Source organism: Tenrec ecaudatus, chromosome 1, assembly GCF_050624435.1.
Source record: "Tenrec ecaudatus isolate mTenEca1 chromosome 1, mTenEca1.hap1, whole genome shotgun sequence".
Lineage (NCBI taxonomy): Eukaryota > Metazoa > Chordata > Mammalia > Afrosoricida > Tenrecidae > Tenrec > Tenrec ecaudatus.
This window is the reverse complement of record NC_134530.1, coordinates 230,976,838-231,002,248: the sequence shown is the minus strand read 5'-3', so window position 1 is coordinate 231,002,248 and position 25,411 is coordinate 230,976,838.

Genomic DNA, 25,411 nt, shown 5'->3' with positions numbered 1-25,411 from the left:
TTCATGCTCCAGTGTGGTTTGCCTTTAGGTAAAGCTCCATCTTGACCTAATTTAAAATGATGTCATCCCCACGCTGGCATGCACATTATAGTTCAGGTTGTTCACCCCTACCCAGCCCATTTTACACTTCAGAACACTGAGACCCGGGTGGGGGGCACCCAGTGGACAAGTACATTTTCTGATGGAATTGTAAATTTCCCGATTCAGAAGTAGAAGATTTGGCCGGTCAAGATGGTCCAGGAGCTAGGAGAAAACTCACGTCCAGCGCTGCTTCTTTCTAAACATCTGACCTTCAGCAAAACGCCTCATCTATCATCAGGCCCCTTCCACAAGGTTGTTGCAAGGTTTCATAATGACGAGAAACCTGGCTTATAAGAGACACTCAGCAATGGACTCTACAACTATTTGATTAATGGCTTGTTTCTTTAAATCATTTTATTGGGGACACATACAACTCTTATCACAATCCATACATACATCAATTTTGTAAAGCACATTTGTATATTTGTTACCCTTATCATTCTCAAAATATTTGCTTTCCACGTAAGCCCCTGGCATCAGCTCCTCATTTCCCCCCTCCCTCCTCTCTCCCACTCCCTTATGAACCCTTGATAATTTAGAAATTATTATTTTGTCATATCTTACACTGTCTGGCATCTCCCTTCACCCACTTTTCTGCTGTCCGTCCCCCAGGGAAGAGGTCATATGTAGATCCCTATAATCAGTTCCCCCTTTCTACCCCACTCTCCCTCCACCCTCCAGGTATCGCCACTCTCACTACTGGTCCTGAAGGGATCATTCATCCTGGATTCCTTTGATTAATGTTTATAAAGGTCGATGGTCTTTACCATGAGGGTTGGGGAACTTTTGTGGGTTTTGTTGTTTTGTTTGTTTGGGAGTCAATGTTGCCCTTTGGGTCTCATTTGGTTGTTTTGAGGAGCATGTTCCTCATACATGCTCTTGTTCGCCTGATAGGCCTGTCCGTGGTTGGAAGGCATGATGATCCCAGGTGGGTTCAGTTCCAGGTCTGAGAGATGACATACAGCCATAGTCGGGGGATTCCACTAGTCTCCATCAAACCAGTAAGTCTGAACTTCTTTTTTTAAATGGGGTTAAGGAGCTTTCTAATGTAGTCGCATGAACACTTCTGAAGTTATCGATAGAAAAACAAATTTGGAAGATAATGAGCTTGGCTTGGCTTCGGTTTATTCTTCTTTTCTTAAAAGCAATTGCTTTATTGTTTGTTTAAAGCTATGTTTTTAAAAAAAATTAAAGGCCACTGGCAAATTAAAGTGTTGGCACAGAGCTAAGCTCGCTAGCGTGTCAAGGAAAGAGCAGGAGAAATTCAAACATGCCTGAGAAATGCAGGCAGCTAGTCATTTCGGTACATTTAAGTTATTTTGGCTGACCACACTATTTAAGGCATCTCAACCCCTCAGCTGTCTACCCTCCTTCTGTGAGTTGCAATGGTCTTCAAGGTGGTTCCCAATGGCAGTGGGTGGAGAGAACCTCATTTCAACAAATTCAACAGGCACAATTCAGCGGCACAGTGTACATTCTCCAAGTTGCGTAACTTTTCTCACGATCCTGTTCCGAATGATTTCATCACTGTCGTCATAAATCACTGCCCCCTAAGCTCCTCATGTAATCTCCTGAGATGTCGTTATCACCTGGACCCCTTGGACGAGATTCTGCAAGAGCATGACAATGCTCAGGGCAGACATACTCCACTTATTAGACGCAATTGTTGCTTGATTCACAGAGTACTTCTGGAAAAAGCTTTCGTTTGAAGTCTAAAGTTTAAAGATGATCTCAGGTTTCAGGGGTCCATCCAGCTTCGTGGGTCCAGAAAGCCTGGATTCTATTGAGAATTTGAAATTCTGTTCCTTTCTTTCCCTCCTTTTTCATCAGGATTCAATGGGAGAATCTTAGATAAAAAGGGCCACAGGGAGTTGACGAGCCAGTCAGGGTGCAGTGTAGCAACAAGGAAACATACAACTTTCCTCTAGTTCCTAAATGCTTCCTCCCTCCCCTCCCCCACTATCATGATCCCAATTCTACCTTACAAATCCGGCTAGACCAGAGGATGTACACTGGCACAGATAGGAACTGGAAACACAGGGAATCCAGGACAGATGATCCCTTCAGGACCAGGATGAGAGTGGCGATACTGGGAGGGTCGAAGGAGGGTGGGGTAGAAAGGGGAACAGATTACAGGAATCTACATATAACCCCCTCCCTGTGGGACGGACAACAGAAAGGTGGGTGAAGGGAGATGTCGGACAGTGTAAGACATGCCAAAATAATAATTTCTAAATTATCAAGGGTTCATGAGGGAGGGGGGAGCAGGGAGGGAGGTGGGGAAATGAACTGATGCCAGGAGCTTAAGTGGAGAGCAAATATTTTGAGAATGATGAGGGCAACAAATGTACAAATGTGCTTGACACAATGGTTGCATGTATGTAGTGTGATAAGAGTTGTATGAGCCTCCAATAAAATTATTAAAAACAAACAAACTAATAAAAACTGGTCAGTAGATGGCATGCTGCGCACCATTCCATTCTGGCCTCAAAGCACAGGAAGCAGATGGCCATGGGCAGCATTTTGTTCCCTGGTTCCTAGCTCTCGTTCTTCTTCTGCTACTCTGGGCCATTGAAGACCTATTGTAGAGCCAATAGCCGCTTTTAAGAATCAGAGGGAGGTTTTTCAAGTGATCATGTGTTCAGATTGATGCGACAGATATTTCCCAGCACCTCTAGGTGTTTGGGGGAGGCAGGCCAAACAACACAGGTTCCTGCCCCCCTGGGGTTTACATTCTCATCGAATGTGGCTACCACCCGGTTCTCAGGAGAAAAAAGCGCCGTCATCCTGACAAAGGTGGCCCTTGAGCATGGTCAAGAACCTGGGACTTTCCAGTCCGACTCTCTCTGGGCTTGAATCCCAGCCATTGGAGTGCTTTCAGGCTTTTCAGAATAAGTGGGAGATGAAGGGAGACAAAGGATATGAAGTGCATTACACTGGAGACGAGGGTATAAAATGTAGTCAGCCAATAATCGACCCCAGTATTCATAGTCTGGAGCATTAACTCAGAAGCCAAGTCGGGGTGCAGAAGAGTTCTTAATATAAATAAGAGAAAGGTAATGAATTGAGGGGGAATATCAAGCATTTGGCTGACAACCAAAGATAGAGGTTCAAACCCACCAGCTGCTCCAAGATTTACCACCTGTGAAACCCTGTGAGACAGTTCTACTCTGTCCTCTGGGATCACTGTGAGTTGGAATCGACTCAAGCAGAGTCGACTTGAATCCAGATCAGATTGATAAGATCATTGGAAGGAGAGTTTCTCAAAAGCTGGGATTCAGTTTAATTATTTCGTGTCTCAGGCAGTTAACACATAGAATAAAACTAAACCAGAATGAAATAAAAACGTGCTGCCAATGATTTGATTCCAACTCAGGATGATGCCATGTGTTATAGAAATATGTTCCACAAGATTTTCTTGAGCCCTAGTGGTGCTTTCAGTTAAGCGTTGGCCTGTTAGTCCCATGGTCGCCAGTTCAAAACCCACCACCTGCTCCACAGGAGAAAGATAAAGCTATCTGCTCCCATAGGAGTCCTGGTGGTGTAATGGGTTATGCATTGGGCCACTATTCTTGAAGCCAGCAGTTCAAAACCACCAGTTGTTCTGAGGGAGAAAGATAAGACTTTTCACTCCCATAAAGATTATTCAATTCTTGCAAACCCACAGTGGTAATTCTACCTTGTCCGAAAGGGTTGCCATGAGTCAGAATTGATTCACTGGCAGTGAGTTTGGTTTTTCGGAAGTAAGTAGACAAATAAAAAAGTAACTAAACTAATAAATCAGGAAATAAGTAAAGATACAGACCTTTGAAAACTTTATCCGGGTTCACTGAGAGTTGGAATTGATTCCCTGGCAGTGGGTTTGGGCTTAATCTTACAGAAAGAGATCAACACACCTTCCTTTCATGGTGGTGCTGGGTGGATTCCAACTGCCAGGCTTTCAGTTGGTAGACAAGTACAACCTGTTCATACCCCCAGGAGGATGAGCAACAGAGAGGCCTTGATCCTAGCCCAGGATGAAAGGCTCTTAGCTTGGGGCTGGGACCCAGGAGGAGGGAGTTGCTAGTCGGTCGGGCAGTTCCAGGAAAGCTAGCTTCACTGCACCGCTCTGGCCAAGAAAGGCCGATAGAACCTGGGGCACCTTCGGGAACTGGGTCATTTGTGAAATCAGCAAACACTGCATGGAACCCTGGCAACACAGTTTGGAACAGAGTGCAAAGAGCAGAACGTTCAGGGGGCCGCAGCCGGGGCCAGGCAAGGAGACGGGTGATTGCTAAGGGAAGCCCTTGAGGAAAATGCCCTGCAGAGTGGGTGGCAAGAAGCACCCTTGTCCTGAAGTTGACCCCTTTGACCTTTAACCTGCCTGAGAGCCCCGGAGCAGCATACGTAGCTCAGTCCTCTCCTGTCCAAACAGAATGAAATGCCAGGGTTTCTGGTCCAAGAGCAACAGTCTGGGATGACCTGCCAACGGGCGAGGGGAAGAGACAGCCAGGGTACAAGTGCACCCTCAAAGGGAGCCCAACCGTCCTGGAGCATCCCCCAAATTAGAGGAATTTGGGCGGGGCGGGTGGGTTTGAGGAAAAGCTTCTGGGATTCAGGAATATTTGGGCCAAGAGTCTTCCTCAGATGTTCCTGAATTCGAGAATGCGAGCGTCAGTCCTTCTTTCTCCCTTCTCTCCTGCTTCTCCCCTCCCCCACCGAGCACATGGGACACTGAGTCCCAGAGGGGCAAGGATTTGGCCATTGCTGCCCAGTGAGTTAGGAGCAGAGCCCACATCAGTTTGTCGGCTGTCAAGTCAGTGCTCACGGTTTGCAAATGACTCCGACAGGACAGCTACCGACCTGACTTCACTTTGGGGGTGCTTCCAAGATTACTGGGACTCAATGTGTCCAAGCTGAACACTTAATGCTCTCCGGGCCTGACTCGCTCCAGTGTTTCGTGTCCAGTGATGGAACACAACCCTAAGCTGGGCACCTAGGAGTCTCTCTTTCCACACACACATTCTCTCTCTCTTCCCCACTCTCTCTATACAATCCATTATCGTGTCCTGCCGATTTCATTTCCTGCATGTTCCTCCTATCCTCCCTCGCCTGTCCATTGCCTGTACCATCACCCTTGACAAGCCTCTCGTCCACATCTCGATGCCAGGGCAGCCTTCCCAATGTTCCCTTGAGCCCCTTTTGGACCATCCAATCCAAGTCCTCTTGTGAGCACTGTCTTCCTCACAAGATGGTCACATGATCTTACAGCACGCAGCCCTTGTCACTAAACACCTGCTTCCGGAGACTTCAGTGGCTACGCTTTGCTCTGAGTATAAAGATAAAATCTATTCACATGGTAAGGCCCTGCAATGCCTGGCTCCTGCCTCTGTCTGCCACTCGCTCTTACCTCCTATGACCCGTGGGCCCCTGTACCCCGTAGAGCTCTTGCTCTCCTTTGTCCACAGTAGCCACAATGACCTCTTCATTCCTCACGCTCCTGCCCTTGAGGGCGGTGGAGGCTCAGTGGTAGAATTCTCACCTCGCATGCAGGAAGCCTAGGTTTGCTGGCTGGCCAAGCCACCTCAAGTGTGACTGCCACCCATCTGTCAGTGGAGGTTTGCGTGTTGCTGCGCTGAATAAATTTCAGAGACCCTTAGAATAGGAAGAAAGGTTTTGTGGTCTACTTCCTCAAACCATATGGACCATGTGTTAGGCTGGGTTGACTAAAGAAACAAAACCGGAGACACTCAGATATGTATAAGAAAGAACTTTATATCAAGAAGACATCCCAGCCCAGTCCAACTCAAGTCCGTAAGTCCAATACTAGTCCGTAAGTCCCTCTGCAGACTCACACAGCCACATGCAATGATGCAGAATGCAGGGAGATCACAGGCCGGTGGATCCAACGGTGGTGGATGCATCTCCAGGGCTCTGGCAGCACCCGAGGTCCGCCAGCAAGAAGGTGAAGGCAGAGAGAGGTGGGGAGGTTCCCAGGGCTCTCCATGTGGGAAAGTCACACCCACAAGGAGGAGCCATGAGACTGTGACCTGACTGACAGACTAGATTCCACCCCTACACTTTTTTTTCTTTTTAATCATTTTATTGGGGGCTCTTACAGCTCTTATCACAATCCATCCATACATACATTGTGTCAAGCACATTTGTACATATATTACCATCATCATATTCAAAACATTTTCTTTCTACTTGAGCCCTTGGTATCAGCCCATTTCTGCCCCTGCCCCACCCTCCTTCCCTCAAGTACCCTTGATAATTAATTTTTTTAATTTTCATGTCTTGCACCAATCACTGTCTCCCTTCGCCACTTTTCTGTTGTCTGCCCCCCATTCATTTTGATCAGTTCCCCCTTTCTCGCCATACCTTCCCCTTACTTTCTTGGCATTGCTACTCTCATTGTTGGTCCTGAGGGGTTTATCTGTCCTGGATTCCCTGTGCTGTGGGCTCTTATCTGTACCCATGTACATGCTCTGTGTAGCCAGATTTGTAAGGGAGAATTGGGGTCATGATAGGGGATGGGGGAGGAAGCATTAAAGAACTAGAGGAACATTGTGTGTTTCATCGGTGCTATACCGCACCCTGACTGGCTTGTCTCTTCCTTGTGACCCTTCTGTGAAGCAATGTCCACTTGTCTACAGATGGGTTTGGGTCTCCATACTGCCCTCTCCTTCATTCACATCAATATGATTTTTTTGTTTGGGGTCTTTGATGGTTGATACCTGATCCCATCGACACCTCATGATCACACTGGTGTGCTTCATCCATGTGGGCTTAGTTGCTTCTCAGTTAAATGGCTGCTTGCCTGTCTTCAAGCCATTAAGAACTCAGATAATATATCTTTTGGTAGTCAGGCACCATCAGCTTTCTTCACCACATTTGCTTATGTACCCATTTTGTCTTCAGTGATCATATCAGGAAGGTGAGCATCACAGAATGCTGGGTTATTAGAACAAAGTGTTCTTTCATTGAGGGAGTACTTCAGTGGAGGCCCAATGTCTGTCTGCTGCCTTAATACTTAACACATAAATATATGTACATAGATCTATTTTCCTATCATACATATACTTACATATGTACATGCCTGTATTTAGACCTCTATAAATGTCCTTTGCCCTTAGTTCTTTATCTATTTCCTTTTGCATTCCTCTTGTCCCACCATCATGTTCTGACTTCATTCGGGGTTTGGTAATGCCTCTTGGCTACATTGTCCTTGATCAAGCCCCAGCAGGCATTGTATATCCTCCTTGCCATCTATTTTATATCACTTGTTTTTTCCTTGTCCCTGGGTTTGCTGGCACCCCAATTCCTTTACCCCACCTCGTCCTCTCCCTCTCCCATTCCCCCAACAACTGTCAGTCCCGTTGTTTTCTCCTCTGGATTGTTTATCCCACCTATCTTATATAGATAGACATTCAGAGACAATAATAACCAAAAAGCAAGACAGAGCAAAACAACAAAACAGCAACAAAATCCAACAACAACAAAAGAAAAGCCTATAAATGGTTCACAGTCTGTTTGTTAACCTTTAAGAGTGTTTTCTGATCGAGTCTGATGGGGTTCCACACTCTGGCCCTGAAGTCTATTTGTGGTATTTCCCAGGGACTTTGTTGCTCTGCTCCCCTTGCTGCTGTTGCACGCCCTTAGTGTTTTGCCTCCGTGTGGTGGGGTCAGATAGGGCACACTTCCCACACTGTGTCTCTACACTTTTATATATCTTCAAGTTAACAAGAAATTATGTAACTACCACAGACAACAATGGTCTAATCTTCACTCACTCATGGGGAGGGCACAGGACAAGAGTGCATTTCATCCCCTTTTATCTGGGGCACTATGAGTCGGGGTGATTTGACAGCACTAAACAACCCCAGGGAGTGATTACACGCTGGGCTGCTAACTGAAAGGGCAGCAGTTCAAAACTGCCCAAGTGCTCTGCAGGAGAAAGATGAGGCTGTCTACTCCTGTAAAGAGTTTCAGCCTCAGAAACCCACAGGGGCAGTTCTTCCCTGTCCTACAGGGTTGCTATGAGTCAGAAAAGAGCTTGGCTTTGGTTAACACCAACCCCAGTACTTCCTCCGGCTGCAAGGCTTTTACCTGTGTGTTTTTCCCGCTCTAGAATACTTGCCTCTCTCTCTCTGGCCTGGTTATCTGGCTCTTCCATCCTTCCAATTCCAGGCTGAACTAGTTAGTTTATTGGGCCAACCTGGCCAATAAACACATGCGGGTTTAACTGAAGGGTGGAGAGATAAATAGCTCTGTGAACCTCACCTTTCTAGTTCTCAGGTCTCTTGCTTTGTGATGATTGGACCAGGGTACAGCTGCCTTAGCCAGTTCCCTGCTTTAGCTGGGAAAGCTCACTTCCTGCAAGACATCCCCAAGGAGAAGCCACATGGACCTGCCCCGATGCAGCCCTGGGTGCTGGAGCAGTCGTGGGGAGACCCCTGCCAGTGCTGAGATGTTTACACGTTCACTGATTCAGCTTTCCTCTCGCAGTTGGCGTCATTGCGTCTGTTTTGCCAGATGGAGGAGGGCTTTGTGGATGGTGTCGGATGGGTTAATGTTGGACTTGTGGGCTTGGGCAGCACTGGGTTGGGATGTTACCTTGATGTGCACTTACCCTTTATATAAAATTTGCTTTATATAAAACTCTCTCTGTACATATAAGTTTCTGTAGATTTGTTTCTCTAAAGTATCCAGACTAACACAATGTGTAAATAAGTAAGTAGGTCAATAACTAGATACATAAGTGAACAAGTAAGTCAAGGAACAATGAGAGCTCATATCTTGCAAGTTACAGGCCTGGAAGCTCTAGTTGTTCATGAGCTGTCTTCCAGAATTGTCCTTTCTCTCTCCCCGCCCCCACCCCCACCCCCACCCCACTGGCTCTCCACACTGGTGGCAATCCCAGGCTCACATAACCCACGAGTAGGGAGAGTGTCTTTTGCTCAGGTTGTCAGCTGAGTGCTATGGTGGTTGGGGTGAGAGATGGGCGTGAGTCTCTTACTGGCCAGGCCTGGGCAGGGTGTTCTAACAGCACACGTGATTCTGTAAGAAGCAGACCAACCACTAGTGGGCGGTTCGGAATTGCAATACTTTGCCCAGAAATAAGGGCTGCTTGGCAGGCAACACAAAAGGAGCCCTGGGCACCCAGCACCGGGCTCTGAACACAGCAAGTGCTCAAGCCTGAGTGCCAGTGGGCTGGCTCTCTTTTGAGAGGACCATCCAGGGATGGGGGGAAATGGGGGTGGGGCAGAGCAGGACCTTCCTAGGCCCCACGCCAGAAGCTGGACACACATCTATATCAACAGGCTCCTGTCAACCCCGAGAGAGAGGGAGTCTGGGGCTGTGCAGGTCTCAGAGGGCTATGAGGAGGTGGAAAGTTTTGCCAAGCTGCACAAAAAGCTCCCCTTGAGTTTCTCCACTGCACCCTCCCACCCCCGGACCTGAGCTTTTTGGCGCTGGGGCCCAGACTGGCAAAATGGGCAGCTTTGGAAGCACCTGGTGCCTCCTACTCTCCTCCCGGCAGCCTGGCCCACAGGTGGTGCTCACCGATCTCCGATCTCCCGGCTGAAGAGCCTCTTAGGAGGCATGCAGGGTGTCTGATGAGGAGAAGCCAGGGCCCGTGTCCTGGGCTGTTTCCCAGCCTGATGGGAGATGTGGCCACACAACATGGAGGGTGCTCTATGAAGCATCTGGCCAACGTGTCAGCCTCTGTGGGAGGGGCGACATGGGACCAGAGTTTGCATTGTCTGTCCCTGGCCACCTCGGGCTCCTTTGACCTTCCTCTTTCCTCTGCCTTCCATGTGCCAGCTGGTTTGGCTACACAGCCTGCCCACTGTGCTACCCACTGAACCCAGAATACACGGCACGAGGCTTGCCCCTGAGCAAGAGACCTTGTTTCTTATTCCCCAGCCCAGTACCTCGCCTGCCGGCCACAGACCATCAATCCAAGCATGTAGAAGCTCAGGGCTCCATCCAAGCAGGGTGGGGGGCTAGAAAATGAAGACCCCAGGGAGCACCTGAAGAACCAAGCACTGTGTCTTTGGGGCATGTGCCTCCATCTCCCCGCCCCCCCATCTCCCCTCAAGTGCCTGGTTTTCTAACCCCTCATCTCTTCCACTGGGGGAAGGTAGGCAAGAGAGAAAGCAACCTGGAGGTGAAGTCTCCTCAGGTGGGGAAGTGAGAGGGGAGGAAGCAAGCCCCTGTGCAAACTCTGCTGAGAGGCTTGAGTGTTGGCTGCCAGATGTGGGGCTAACAAATCCCACACAGCTGGACAATCCCCCAGGAGCTTCTGAGAAAAACTGGGTCGACAGTGCATGTCACAGCAAGGCAGCCACGCAGGGTGAGGGGCAAGCCAGCCTCCTTTTGCTGCCTTCCTCCTTCCTTACAGCAGACTCCACCTGAGGCCCTCCACTTCGCATCCCTCCCAGGTAGGTAGGTACCATAGGCAGGTGGGCCATAGGCTCAGGGCAGGTAAGAAAAGCTGGTCTTAAGCTTGTGGGCACAGAGAGTGGCACTTGGTGTTGAAGATGCCACAGGCGGGGTCTCCTGCCAGTTGTCATTCTGGATTGTTCTGCTGCCACGGGAGAACAGAAGGTCATGTTCCGGGTGCATTCTGGAGCACTAGTGGCGGAGTGGGTTACGTGTGGGGCTGCTAACCACAAGGTCAGCAGTTTGAGACCAATAGCCACTCTGCGGGAGAAAGAAGAGCCTGTCTGCTCCTGTAAAGATGTCCAGGCTGGAACCCCCCAAGGGCAGTCTCCCTGCCTGTCAGGTTGCTGGAAGTCAGAATCAACTCAGTGGTGGGCAGTGAGAGGCACGTTCTCAACAGAGATGGCAAGGATGACTGGGTCTGTGAATGGACAACCCCTATGATCCAATTTGCACCCGATACCAGCACCCCTTTGATGCAGCCTGAATGATGACTGCCCTTCACAGGCAAGGGAGTCAAGGCCCAGAGAAATGATGGGCCACAATGTCAGTGTGCAGCGACCCACTGGGGCCAGAACCTGTCCCTGGACACTCGCTGCCCCATTCCTACTCTAATGTCCAAGGCCTGTCCCTCTTCCTGTCTGCTCCGCTCAGTTACTCCCTGGGGTTCAGAGGGTCAGGGGGAAGGAGAAGGGCACAATGTGGTCAGGGGGATCATGTGGGCAGATTCCCCACCCCCCCACTAGCTTCGGGCTGTGGTGACATAGATCTAAGTGGCTGCTCTCACTTCCACCCCAGGACCACAGCATTCTGGGGAGACTGGGCCCTCTCCCACTCTACCCCGCCCACCCCGTGCAGGTCAGCCTACCTGCCCCATGCCACAGTCGCCTCAGAGGCTCCACTGCAGTTAAAGCAAAACCACCAGACTGGGCTGGCCAATGCCGTGACCTTTGGCCAGCTGGCAGTAGGTACCAGGGTAATTGGTAGGTGAGCGCCTCACCCACATGACCGTGGAGAAGTAGAGAAAGTAGGATTTGCTGCCAAGAGCCACAGTGGTGCAGTCGTTCAAAGCACTCCACTTCAAACCCAGTGGTTGTGGGTTCGAACCCTCCAGCCACACTGTATGAGAACAGTGAGGCAGTCTGCTTCTGGAAAGATCTGTAGCCTTGGGAATCCTATAAGGGTGGTTCTACTCTTGTCTATGGGGCTACAGAGTCAGAATCCACTCTGTGGCAGAGGTAAGCTTTTATGCCATGGGGAAGTAAGAGACACTGGACATCTTCACTGGTGGCCTAGGGCCTCACAGCTGAATTAGGGGGCTCTCCTGCTACCCCAAAATGCTTTGACCTAGGGAGCACCCTTAGCAAGTATAGCCTGAGGAGGCTGGAGCGCCTCTGCCAGGTGCTGTATGCAGTTCCTTAAGCATCGGGGTCTGAGCCTGGTGGAGGAAGGACAGCACTGTCTTAAATTATGTGATTTACGTGCCTCTGGTTTTTTTTTTTTTAAAGATCTGATCTGCTCCAGGGGGAAAAAAGTTTTTTGAGGGGTGGGGAGGAATGAGCAGAGACTAATTGTAGGAATGATTTGGGTATCCACTGGAGTCACCCACCACGTGAGACAATTTAAATTTTTAAAAGGTTAAATCCTTCAGTGACATTTTTTGCATTACTTTTTCAGGCTCAGTAGCCACTGCATGAGACAGTGCCAACACAGAACATCTCCATCAGAAAGTTCTAGTGGGCAGGGCAGGGTATCCGCTCATCTTCTTGGCCCTCGATAACCACATGGGTCACTTTTTGACATCAGGTAAGTCAGGGCCAGGCTGTGTGGAAGGCAGTGCCTGGCCAACCTCAAGGCTCCCGAGCTCCTTAGGACCCACACTGCCCACTACGGGTGGGACTCTGGCCCCTCCAGGACTCAACTGGCAGACTGGGAGCTGCAGGTGAGGAGTGGCCCCGGGAGCGCTAAGAAGGCTGGGGCCGGTGTGCACCGTGAGCCTGCCCCCTATGGGAGTCCAGGCTCACAGGAACTGGCCAAGGCTGCAGTGACTCAGCAGGAGCCAGCACATTTCAGGGGGGGGGGGCTGGAGGTGGGGGATGGGCCTGATCCCGGTTTCTTCCCCATTGGAGGCAGTAGTGGGGTAGGGAGGGGAGGGAGTGTTTCCTTCCCTCTCCCCCCACGCCCACCGCCCAGCCACCTAGCTGACCTTGTGGTTAATTATTAACGACTCCAAGGCAGGAGCCAACCTTCTGTCTTGAAGTGAAAGTTCAATGGATGTCAGATGGGGAGGGAGCCCTGGTGATACACTGAGAAGCAGAGGCCTCTGGGGAGGAGGGTGACTCACACAAGGTCACAAGGTTACCCTTCAGCAGGGGGCAGGGGCAGCTGGTGGAGGAGATGGAGTTGAGCTTTCTGGGTCCTTCCCCCTGGCACCTTCCAGGCCTCCTTCCCTTGCCTGATTCAGTGGGTGTGGGGTGCACGGAGCCAGGGCCACACTGGTCCTTGCTGCCAGTGCTACTGGGGGTGATCGGAGCAGGCATGGTACAGCCGAGATGAGCCCTACAGAGCAGGTTTACCCTGTCGCATGGGGTGGCCCTGAGTCAGCCTTCACTGTGATGGCACCCACCACCACCACCCAATGCCACACGCACAATGCGTGTGCACAGAAGCCACTCATTCATTTGCCCCGTTTTACAGCTGGACAGATGGAGGTCACTTGTCCAAGGTCTCATGGTTCAAACAGGCATCCCCGAGCTGCTGAGGTACCTCCCAGGCCACCGTGGTTAGAGTTGTCTTCTCCACGTACTCAGGGACCACCACACCGACCTTCACCAGTCAGAAGATCCTGCCCAGGATGGGCGTCTTTCAGCTCTCAGGGTTAGGAGTCCCTGTCAGTCAGACTGTCCCTTACTGTGCTGGCACACAGGCCTGCACAGGCCTGCACCTCTGGGGTGGACAGAGCCAGAGATGAAGGTAAAAGAATTCTGAAAGGAAGCATGCTTAGGCTTCCCTGCCCTGGGGCTATCATGGTTAAACATCTGCCTCTACCAGGAAATGCCGGCAGTCCAAACTTATCAGCTGGTGGTCCAGGGGAGAAAGAGGCGGAGCAGGTGACTGTCAAAACTGAAACAACTTTAGAAACCCGGGCGGTCACTACAAGTCAGAATTGACTTAGAGTTTGCTTCTAGGGCAAAATCAGGCACAAAGGCGCCCACACATTTCTGGGCAGGGACTGGGCCTTAGGGCATTGCGGAGGGACAGCGACCTCGGCCTGTGCTGCCTGGACACACACTGCTCCCAGCCTGCTTGGTCCTCTCTGGGGTTGAAGTTCGCAGTGCTCACAGTTACTTCCAAGCTTTACCGCCAGGTGTCGCTGTTACTCCGGTTAGAGGGCACTGAGCAAGAACACTCCAAAAGGTCGCTATGAGTCAGAATCAACTCAAGGGCAAGTTGAAGGAGAGCAAGCACAAATGCTAACTTCAGACGGATTAAGTCAGAAACGCTGAGACCTGTGGTTTCAGCAAGCTCTCCAGGAGTGTACCCTCTAGGACAGAGTAAAACTGCCCCTTCGGTTTCCAAGACTATAACTCTTTAGAGGAGTAGAAACCCATGTCTTTATCCCACAGGTCGGATGGTGGTTTCAAACTGCTGACCTTTCTGATTTCAGCCAAGCATGCAACCTCTGTGCTACTGGGGCTCCCCAGGGGCATCTGCAGCAGGCTTGAATTTGAGAATCAGCACTTTTGCTCTTTCTGCCAGACTTGCTGCCTCTGAGGTCTGCCCCTCTGTCACTCACCTGGACATGGGCTGGACATGTCACAGGACATGGGCTCTCGGCTTCAGTTTCCTCGACTGGGAAATGGGTATGGTGGTGCCCACAGGATGGGGTTGGTACAAGACTAGGCACCAACAAAGTCTGCAAAGCACCTTTGTAGAGCACAGAGAAGCGTGCTGTCAGGCTGTGCTGTTTGTTGACGAGACAGCGCCCTCTCACATGGTGGCTGCTGATAGCATTCCCAGAGTGACACATTCCAAGGCGAGTTAGTTGCAGGGCAGCTGGTTCTGAGGGTTCCCTCCTCTCCATTCTCCCCACACAGGCTCTCCTTTCTCTGCCCACCTAGACTCATCTTGCAAACACCCAGAGGGCCCTGTCCGTTGCAGCAGCAGCCCGGACAGTGCTTGCAGTGGGATGCTCACTGGGCGCGCACTAGGTGCTAGGCCCCGGGTTAGGTGCTGCATGGGGATCCTTTCATGGTCTCACAACCTCACAAGGTAGGTGCTTTGAGCAGGCAGATAAGGAAACTAAGGTGCACAGAGATTACATAATAACTAACAGAGAGGTCTGTGGGTCAGGCCGCCCCCCTATCCACACTACATTGACACACACCCTCCTCCCATCCCCAGAAGAATGCACTACAGAAGACAGCACTGAAGATCCAACCCAGGGAGAGGGGCGGGTCTGGCCAGACCACATGGGAGCACACTATGAGGGAAAGAGAGAGAGTTGACAGCATCCTGGCCCATCAAGCTTCAGGGATGACACTTCCACGTAGAGCAGCCAATGCAGAGAGGACCTTAGGGTCCGCCTCACCACAAGACATGACATCTCCTTACTGACCCCCAGCGCTATGGGGCAGCACCAGAGACAGTGTGGGAATTGTGCCTGGTCTGACCCCCCCCACCACCACCACAGGGTGTAATACAGAGGGAGTGCAACAGAAGAGCAAGGGGAGCAAAGCAATAAAGTCCCGAGAAGTTCTGAAAATAGACTTCTGACTCGAAGGGCAGGGCTTGGCACTGCATCAGACCCGATGGGAAAACACTCACAGGGTCAGCAGACAGACCCGGAACTATTCATAGCCTATCTCTTTCTTCTTCTTCCTTTTTTACTTTTTTCATGTCAATCTATAGAAGACAGGCAGGATAAGCAATCCTGAGGAGAAAACAATGGGTCTGATGGTTCAGGGGGCACAGGGGAGAGGAGGAAGTGGGGGAAATGGAGGGGGAGTCAACAAACCCAGGGGCAAGGGAACAACAGGAGATCTAAAACTGATGGTGGAGGAGGGCACAGAACGCCTGGTGGGGTTCGAGCTAGTGCAATGTAGCCAAGAGGAGGCACAGAGAACCAAATGAAGGTCAAACATGATCATGGGACAGCAGGAAAATAAAAGGAAATCGAGGACAGAGCTAGAAGGCAGAAGACTTTTATAGAGGTATAAACATAGGCATGTATATATGTAAATATATTAATATATAATGATAGGGATATAGGTCTACATAGACCGATATATAGACCTATACATATATCTATAGGTTAAGTATTAAGGTAGCAGACAGACCGTGGGCCTCTACTCAAGTACTCCCTCAATGCAAAAACACTTTGTTCTAATAACCCGGCATTCTGTGACGCTCACCTTTCCAACATAACAGCTTTAAACAAAATGGGTGCATAATATAATGTGGTGAAGAAAGCTGATGGTGCCCGGCTATCAAAAGATATAGTATCTGTGGTTTTAAAGGCTTGAAGATAAATAAGCGACCTTCAAGCAGGGAAGCAACAAAGCCCACATGGAAGAAGCACACTAACCCGTGAGGTGAACAAGAGAGGTCAGAATGGAGCCCCAAAGCCCATCTGTAGACAATTGGACATCCCCTCACAGAAGGGTCACAAGGAAGGGACACGTCAGCCAGGGTGCAGTCTAGCATTGATGAAACATACAACGTTCCTCTAGTTCTTTAATGCTTCCTCCCCGCCGCCCCCTCAACCCCCCCCCCCCCTATCATGATTCCGGTTCTCTTACAAATCTGGCTAGACTGGAGCATGTACACTGGTACAGATAAGAGCTCTCAACACATGAAATTCAGGAAAGATCCACCCCTCAGGAACAATAATGAGAGTAGTGATACCATGAGGGTAGGGAAGGTGGGGAAGAAGGGAGAGAAAGGGGGAACCAATCACAATGATTGACATCCAACTCTACCCTGTGCAGGGGGATGAACAGCAGAAACCTGGGTGAAGGGAGACAGCAGAAAGTGTAAAATATGAAAATAGAAATAATGTATAAATTATCAAGGGTTCACAAGGGTAGGAGGGAGGGAAAAAAAGAGGAGTTGATACCAAGGACTCAAGTAGAAAGAAAATGCTTTGGAAAAGATGATGGCAACATATGTACAAATGTGCTAAATACAATTGATGTATGGATTGTGGTAAGAGCTGTAAAAGCCCCCAATAAAATGATTGATTTAAATTTAAAAATAAATAAGTAACTACCAAATGGTGGGATTGGATTTGCTAAAATCCCCAAACCAGTGCTCATGTTCTCAACCTCTGCACCATTCTTGCTCCCCTAAAGCACATTCCCCCACACCCTGCGTGGTGTGAAGCAACAGGGAGGAGAAGCAACACTGAGTTCAGATCCAGGTTGCCTTTGCCACTTCCTGGCTCGGTCAGCACGGAGGAGTGGTTTAACCTCTCTGATGGAGCTCCTGCATGCCATGCACACGGCAGAGGCCCTCGATTGTAGCTGTTGTCATTGTGGGCTGTGAATTTTGACCCAATGGGACCCTATAGCAAAGAGCAGAATCCCCCCATAACCCTGTACATCTTTTCTTTCTTTTTCCCCATTTCAACATGTGTCCTCCCCGTTGGCCCCCACCCCGGCACTCTGTAGCTACTTATTTGGATTTTGCATGCCACCATTGGAGCTCTGGTAACACAGTGGGTTAAGTGCCAGGTCGCTCAATGAAAGTCGGTGGTTCAAACCCACCAGCCCCTTTAGGGGAGAAGATGAGGCAGCTACTTTTATGAAGATGCCCAGCCTTGGAAACCCTGGGGCGCAGCATTGACTCAACACCAATGGATTTGGGTTTTTTGTTTTGTTTTTTTGCGGGGGGGAATGTATGAAAGATGTGTACACTGCTGTTTCCTCAGTCTGGGGAGATTTTGAGTATGAATTTTAAAAATTCTTGATTGTGGATTATGTTGCAGATCATCGTTTTTGTACTCAACAATTTAAACAACTTCTCAAACCTAATAGCTTGCTCTGTCCCACCCTGACCGCCGATCAAAGATGGTTCTAGAATCCAGAGGGGGCAAACACATGTCCCATGTTTCTAGAATGACTCTATGAGGCATGTCACAGGGCTGGCATCAGGGAAAGGGAGGGACTGCCCCCTGCTGCCTCCCAGGAGCACTAGCCTGCTAACACAGGGTCACTGGTATGGGGCTGCTCACTGCTTCCCGCCACAGCGGCTCTGGGCTCCCCTAGAGCTGCCCGTCAGGGAGAGGCTCTGCCGCCTGGAGGACGGGCTGTCTCTGTCTCTCAGGCTGCCTTTCTGCAACGTGTACCAGGCCCTTCCTCTCACGTAGCCCATTGACTCGTCCACAGGCCTTGTGGCATGAGAGGGCAATGCAGACCCACAGGGAAATCTGAGCTGCCTCTGACTAGATACATGACTCGGCTGTCAGTCCTGTTGGTGCGCTTCAGTGTTCTCATCTCTCATCTTTTTATATATCCCGAAAAGAGGAAGACGCGATGTATTTGACTTATGGTGCCAACGGAAATTATTGAAAGTTAGAACAGACTGTCAAAAGACCCAATCAATCTGTCTCAGAAGTTCAGACCGAATGCTCCCTAGAGGTAAGGATGGCCAGACTTCATCCCACGGACTTTGGATATGTGTCTGTTAGACAAGTCTCTGGAGAAGGAGGCCATGCTTGGTGAAGTAGAGGCAGGGACAAAGAGGAAGGCCCTCCGTGAGATGGACTGGCACGTGGCTGCCACAATGGCTCAGGCATGGGAACAATCGTGAGGGTGACGCAGGGACCGGGTGGTGTTTCGGTCTGTCGTACACAGGTACCTGTGAGTCGGAACCAACTTGATGGCACCTAACAACAATCCCAAAAGGCACACACACACACACACGCATACACACACACACACACACACACACTCATTTGCATTCCTGTCTCCCATGGAGTCACCCTGAGCCTGGCCAGGTTTTGTAGGCTGTCCTGCCTGTTTTGTTGAGTTTCCAATGAGCTGCTGCACCCCGGAGCAAAGTATCCAGAACAGGTATCACCTGGACTCAACAGTTAATTTGGGGGACCCGCTGGGAGCTGGCTGCTGGCCACTGTGCTGGGTGCTCCAGAAATAACCATGATCAAAACAGATTAGGCTTGAGTTTAGGAGCCCTGGTAGCGTAGTGGTTACGTGTTGGACTGCACACCATGAGGTCAGCAGTTCAAAACCACCATCTGCTTTGTGGAGAAAGAGGAGGCTGTTACTGGAAACCCAAAGGAGCGGTCCTCCCTTGTCCTGCAGAGCCACTGTGAATCAAAATCAACTTGATGGCCATGAGGCTTTGTTTTGAGGCTTGAATTTATATTCTAGTGGGACAAGTATAGACCAGTAATAAAGAACAGAACAAATAAATTCTAGATAGTGGTTAACAAAACACACTGTAGAGCCTGGTTGGGGGGTAGGGGGTGGGTAGGCAGTGAGTGGGTACTTGTTTGGGGGCCTGGGTCACAGAAGTGAGTTCAGTGAGGGAGCCAGCCCACTGAGGCTTGGAGCAAGGGGCGGGTGCTCAGGGACCTCGGGTGTAGAACCCCTAAGGTGGACTCCCTCCTGGCACTTGGAAGACCAGGTTCAGGCACTTGTGCGGTGGCCCAGGGCGTCCTTGAAGACAGAGGAGCGGAGCCCAGAGCTCCAATGTAGGCGTGTCTGGTCGTGAGGGAGGGATGCTTGAATGTGGCATGAGGCCAGGTAACGAGGGCAGGTGAGTCCTGTTGCTATGTGGACCGGCTGAGAGGGCCCTGGGGACCGGAGGCACACAGCTGGGCTTCCTGAGCAGCTGCTCTAGGCATGCCCCAGGCGCGCCCTGGTGGCGCCTACCTTCTGCATGAACTGCCGAGAGCCTTGGCGCCAACAGAGAATTCTGAGCACGGCTATTGGCCCTGCAGGGCACCTAACCCATTGGGCACGGTGTGGAGGGTTGAATTGTGATCCTGATGACATGGGACGCGTGTAGCAAAAGGGGACCAGACGTCCCACTTTTGGCGGGACAGCCCCGATTTTTAACAATTTGTCCCGTGTCCGGCGGCATTTTAAAAAAGTCCCGATTTCTGGAAAGAATGCAGGACAAGCTGGGGAACGGTGGGAGAACAAGAAGGGAATCTACATAATACATAATACAGCTGCTGATTTGTTGCCCGTAGGTGTGAAAAACAGTGTTATTAAAATATATTCTTATTTCTATATTATACACTGTGCACGTTGAAATGCTTAAAGAATTTTGTGAAACGGCGGAAGTCAAATATCAGAAAATACTTGGATACAGTAAAATGCGCTGGTTAGGTCCTTTGCCAGCTGTCGAAAGAATTTTGAAAATATACGATCCATTGAAATTCTATCACAGGACAAATGTCCTAGAATTTTAGAAGAGTTTTTTAAAAATGAATCTTCCAAAAATTTGGCTAGAGTTTGTACACAATCTAGCAGCTCTTTTTCAAAATGCTATAAAACTTATTGTAGGTGACAAAATTTCGGTAATCGAAATAGCAAATGAAGTTAATTTAAAATTTTAGTGTCAAGAGTAGTTAGAAAATAATTTTCTTCCATTAATGATCCATAATAGAATAAGCCAGCTAGAAGGACAAGGTGCAATAAATCATGCAGATATCATGAATCACATTAAAAAGTTCTATAGTAACTGCATAGATTACATTACAATGATATTGAACATTTTCATTGGGTTACATTAAAACAAGAACTTAATTGGAATGGTATGCAAAAATCATTCGATCATATTACTCAAAATTTCCCATATAGTAATATTTCAAAAAATGATCTGTTTAATGAGATATCATTATTAAAAATATATATTGATAAGGAAAAGGTTAAATCTTGGGCATCAGCAAAAATCACAATAGGGAACAAATGGTTAGAAATATTTCATCATTTTGAAACAATCATGTTCCATACAATAATGCACTAAAAATTGTGGAATACGAGCTGTCCTTACCAGGAACTAATGCTGTGACTGATCAAGTTTTTTCTATGGTAAAGTGTGGACATCAGAAAAATCACAGTTAAGTGTTGAGACTTTGAAAGCCATTTTATGTGTGAAATACAATTTAACAAATTCTTGTGAAAATTGTCATGACCTTTTAAACAATGACAGGAAGCCATGAATGACACCAACCTTTCTCCAGGGGTTACATCTCCACAGCAAGGAGCTGTGCGTGGGGGCGGGTCTGGGTCTGCTTCAGCTGCAGCTTGTGGCTCTGAGGGCAGGACCACCTCCAGGGTAACGAGGAGCAGGTTCCCCTACCTGCTGCCTCACTCGGAGGTCAGGCCTGTGCTAGTTGTTGGTGCCTTTTGTCAGAAAGCACTGCCGGGTTGTGAGCTCCGTCCCTGGCTGTGCTGGTGTAGCCCCACAGAGGAACTGGAAGGGAGGAGGAAAGGGGAGGTCTACCTGGAGCTGGGAGTAGCTTTTAGTAATGCAGGGCTATTCCAAGTAGAGCACTGGGTGAGACGTCTCACATCCACACTACCAGGTAGACCTTACCTTCCCATGGTAAGGGAGGTGTAGGCAAGTCAGGACGCCAAGCCCAAGGTCATACGGCAGGCAAGTGCTGAGCGCAGGTGTGAACCCAAAGAAGTGAATCTTGGAAGAGCTGCGGCTTGTCCGAGGTAAGCCCTTCTGCCTCAGCTCCCGGCAAATCATCCCAGAAATCAGGCAGGAGACCACTACTCTCCTTGTCTGATGCTTCCTAACTATACAGATAGAAATGTTTGAATGGCATGTGTCCTGCTGTGTACATTCTCAACCACAGCAAAATAAATAAAGGAAAACGGGATCACTGCCTAGAAAACCTCATGGGGTCATTCTGCTCTGTCACGCGGGGCGTTCACGAGTCAGAACCAGTGGGTCAGGCAGCATCGAACAAAGCCAACGTGCCTGTGCTGTGTTCCTTTTGGAAATGGGCTGTTCTTTGCCGTGTCCCTGAGGCCGTGCCAGATCGGGTGTGTCCTAAACCTAATCATTGCTGAGTTGTAAAAAGAGCAGAGGAGCCACAGAAGTAGGGACATGCCGGGGAAGGACACGAGGGGGTGGCCAAGGAAGGAATTGCTAAGGCTGAGCCCTGAATTGGACTTTCAGCCTCTGGAACTTGGAGAAAATAAGTTTCTCATCTTTCGGTGTCTGGCTATTAACATGTATAGTGCCCGGGGTCTTAATGGCTTGTCGTGAGACAAGTGATCATCTAGCAGGCAAGCAAATCCCACAGCGATGAAACGCACCAGCCTGTGTGATCATGAGGTGTCGTCGACAGGAAGAGGTATCAGAAATTCAAAAACAAACAACCAAATTGATGTGAAGGGGCATGGGTGTAGTGGAGACCCCAAACCCACCTGTAAGACAGTTCCTCTCAGAAAGGCCACACAGAAGGGATGATAAATCCAGGGTGAGGAAGAACACTGAGGAACCACATAACTATCCTCTAGTTCTTTAATGTTTCCTCCCTTACCATTATGGATTTTATTTGTTTTACCTCATTAATCATGTTAGATTTGCATATGCATATTTGATGAGTTTTTCTGTGATCCTGATGCCATGTCTTCCTATTGTGCACAGGCTGAATAAGCATGGTGAATGAGCGCAGCTCCAAGGACGACGGACTGTTCTGGGATTCTGGTTCTTCATAGTGTTGCCCAGTTTGTTGTGAGCCACACGATGAAATGTCATTACATAGTCAATCAAACATAGGTAAGACTTCATACAGTTTGCACTCACTGTGTGTTTCTGATACTCAGAGCATGCCAAACATCTAGGAGCCCTGGTGGTGTTGTGGTTATACATTGGGCTGCGATCAGCATGGTTGGCGGTTCAAAGTCACCAGCACCTCCCTGGGAAGAAAGATTAGGCATTCTACCCCCATAAATAGTTAGATCAGAAACACACAGGGGTCACTGGGAGCCAGCATGGACTCCAGGACAGTGAGTTTGATTTCTAGTCTTCTGGAGAAGGTCTATGTACCCCCAAGTGTGAGTTTAAATTCAATGCCTCTCCTTGCAGCCAAAGCTGGAAAACACCTCTCAGGAAAGTGTATGCAACTACAAAGTATTCTACCTGGCACTGGATGAGAGAAAGTAGTGTGAAACCATGTTTGTGGAAGTTGAACAAAGAATTACTACACACGGAGGACCCCCCTCCCCCTTAGCTCATTAGTAGAGCCATCAAGCTCCAGGGGCCGACCTTTCCATAGCACTGGGGAGTTCACACTTCCTGCCAGCTGTGGGCGCCTGTGGCCCTAGTGGGCCCATAAAGAGCCAGTCATTGCTGGAGCATAGTTTTAACTATTCACAGGTGTGCAACTTAGCGACAGCAATGACCACAGTCGGCGGTGCAACCCTACCTTTAACCACTGTGGTTCCCCGTTGCTGTTACCTCCCCACCCCCTTCGCTCCCCCTGCGGCCCTGCTCCCCTCTATTCAGCGTTGGTCTGTACATTGGCCCATTCCTCTTTTATGTAAGTGTGGGACTTACATAATTTGGTGTCAATTTGAGAATTAAGATTGAAGGGGTGGAGTCTAGCCTGTCCATCATTGTATACCCAATGAGGCCTCTGTGTGGGCATGACTTCCTCCTGAGAATTCTGGGAACTCTGATATTTCCTCCTTGGGGGTGGGAAACTTTCTCCTCTCCTCTCCTCTCCTCTCCCCTCCCCTCCTCTCCTCTCCTCTCCTCTCCCCTCCCCTCCCCTCCCCTCCCCTCACCTCCCCTCCCCTCCCCTCCCCTCCCCTCCCCTCCTCTCCTCTCCCCTCCCCTCCTCTCCTCTCCTCTCCTCTCCTCTCCTCTCCTCTCCTCTCTCCTCACTCCCCTCTCACTCCCTGTGGGACATCTCTGAGAAGAAGCCACATGGACCCACCCTGATGCATCCTTGTGAGCCTGAGAAGTCAAGTGGAGACCCCTGCTAGTGCTGAGATGCTTACAATGTCACTGGATCCACAAGACTTGCCACCCACTGCATTAGGCATCATTGTATGTGTTTTGTGAGTCTGAAAACTTTATAGATTGGTATCGGACATATGGGCTAATATCAGACTTATGGGCTTGATCTGGACTGGGCTGGGATGGTTTCTCAATATTCTCAATAGTCAGTTGCTGTTGCATATAAAGTTCTTTCCTATACACATATGAGTCTCCCTGGATTTCTGTAGTCTATCTGGACTAACACAATAAGTGAGGCACCTTGGTGGTACAGTGGTTAAAGCGTGCAGATACCAATTAAAAAAACAAAGCTCACTGCCATTGAGTGGATTCTGATTCATAGCAACCCTATAGGGCAAGGCGGAATTGCCCCTGTGGCCTTCCCAGAATATAACTCTTTATGGAAATAGAAAAACCTTGTCTTTTTCCCAAGGAGCAGCTGGTGGTCCTGAACTGCTGATCTTGCAATTAGCAGACTGCAATTTGGACTCATCAGCTGCTCTGTGGGAGGAAGCTGTGGCTGTGCGCTTCCATAACTAGTTACAGCCTTGGAAACCCTATGGAGCAGCTATAGTCTATCCCGTAGGGTCCCTATGCATCCAAATGAACTAGACCGCACTGGATTTGTTTTTGTTTGATTTTGGCTTTGAGGTTGGCATGATTTGCCCTTCTGTAGCTAACTTACTTCATTCAGCACCACGTCTTCAAGTTTGAGGTATTTTATTGTGCCAACCTGGCCGATAAACACATGTGGGGTTAATTGAAGGGTGGAGAGCTAAATGGCTCAGTGAACTTTGCTTTCTAGTTCTCAGGTCTCTTGCGTTGTGATGGTCGGGCCAGGGTGCAGCTGCCCTAGCCAGTTCCCTGCTTCAGCTGGCAAGACCCACTTCCTGAAAGACACCCCTGAGGAGAAGCCACATGGATCTACCCTGATGCAGCCCGGGGTGCTGGAGCAGCTGTGTGGAGACCCCTGCCAGCGCTGAGATGCTTACATGTTCACTGACTTGGCTTTCCTCCTGCAGTCGGTGTCATAGTGTGTGTTTTGTGAGATGGAGGAGGACTTTGTGGATTGGTGTTGGACATTTGGGTTAATGTTGGGCTTGAGCAGCACTGGGTTGGGATGTTTTCTTGATGTGCACTTAACCTTTATATACAATTCCCTCTAATATATGAGTGTCTGTGGCTTTGTTTCTCTAAAGTACCCAGACTGACACAGAGTCTATCCGTGCTGTGTGCGGGACATGCGGGCTTCATTCTGCCGCCGGCTGAGGAGGACACACTGCAGGCGTGTGTGCGCCACATTCTGTGTCTCCGCTCCTCTGATGGTGGGCATTCAGGTGGTCCCACACCTGTGGGCGGTTGTGAATCTCGCTGCAACAAACGTGGGCATGCAAGCCTCCCAGTCTCTGCTTTCAAGGCTTTGGGGGACATCCTGATGGGTGGGAGTTGCTGGGTCAGCTGGCACATCTAGAGGGCCCCTGGTGGTGCAGTGTGTTAAGCGTTGGACTGTTAAATGAAGGTTGGCAATTCAAACTCACCCACTGCTCTGTAGGAGAAAGACGAGGCAGACTGTTTCTGTGAACATTTACAAGCCAGGAAACCTTATCCTCAAAACCGAACTCACTGACATCGACTCAATGCTGCTTCCTAGTGACCCCCCGCATGGGTTTCTGAGACTGTAACCCTTTACAGGAGTAGAAAGCCCAGTCTTTCTCCCCATGACCTGTTGGTGGTTTTGAACTGCTGACCCTATGAATTACAGCCCAATGCATAACCACTACACCACCAGGACGACTTAAGAAGCCTTACAGTGAAGTTCTACTCTGTCCAATAAAGTGGTGCCGAGTTAGTTGGCATTGACGTGAAGGCAGTGAGTTATGATTGTTGTATTTTCAGTTCTTGGAGG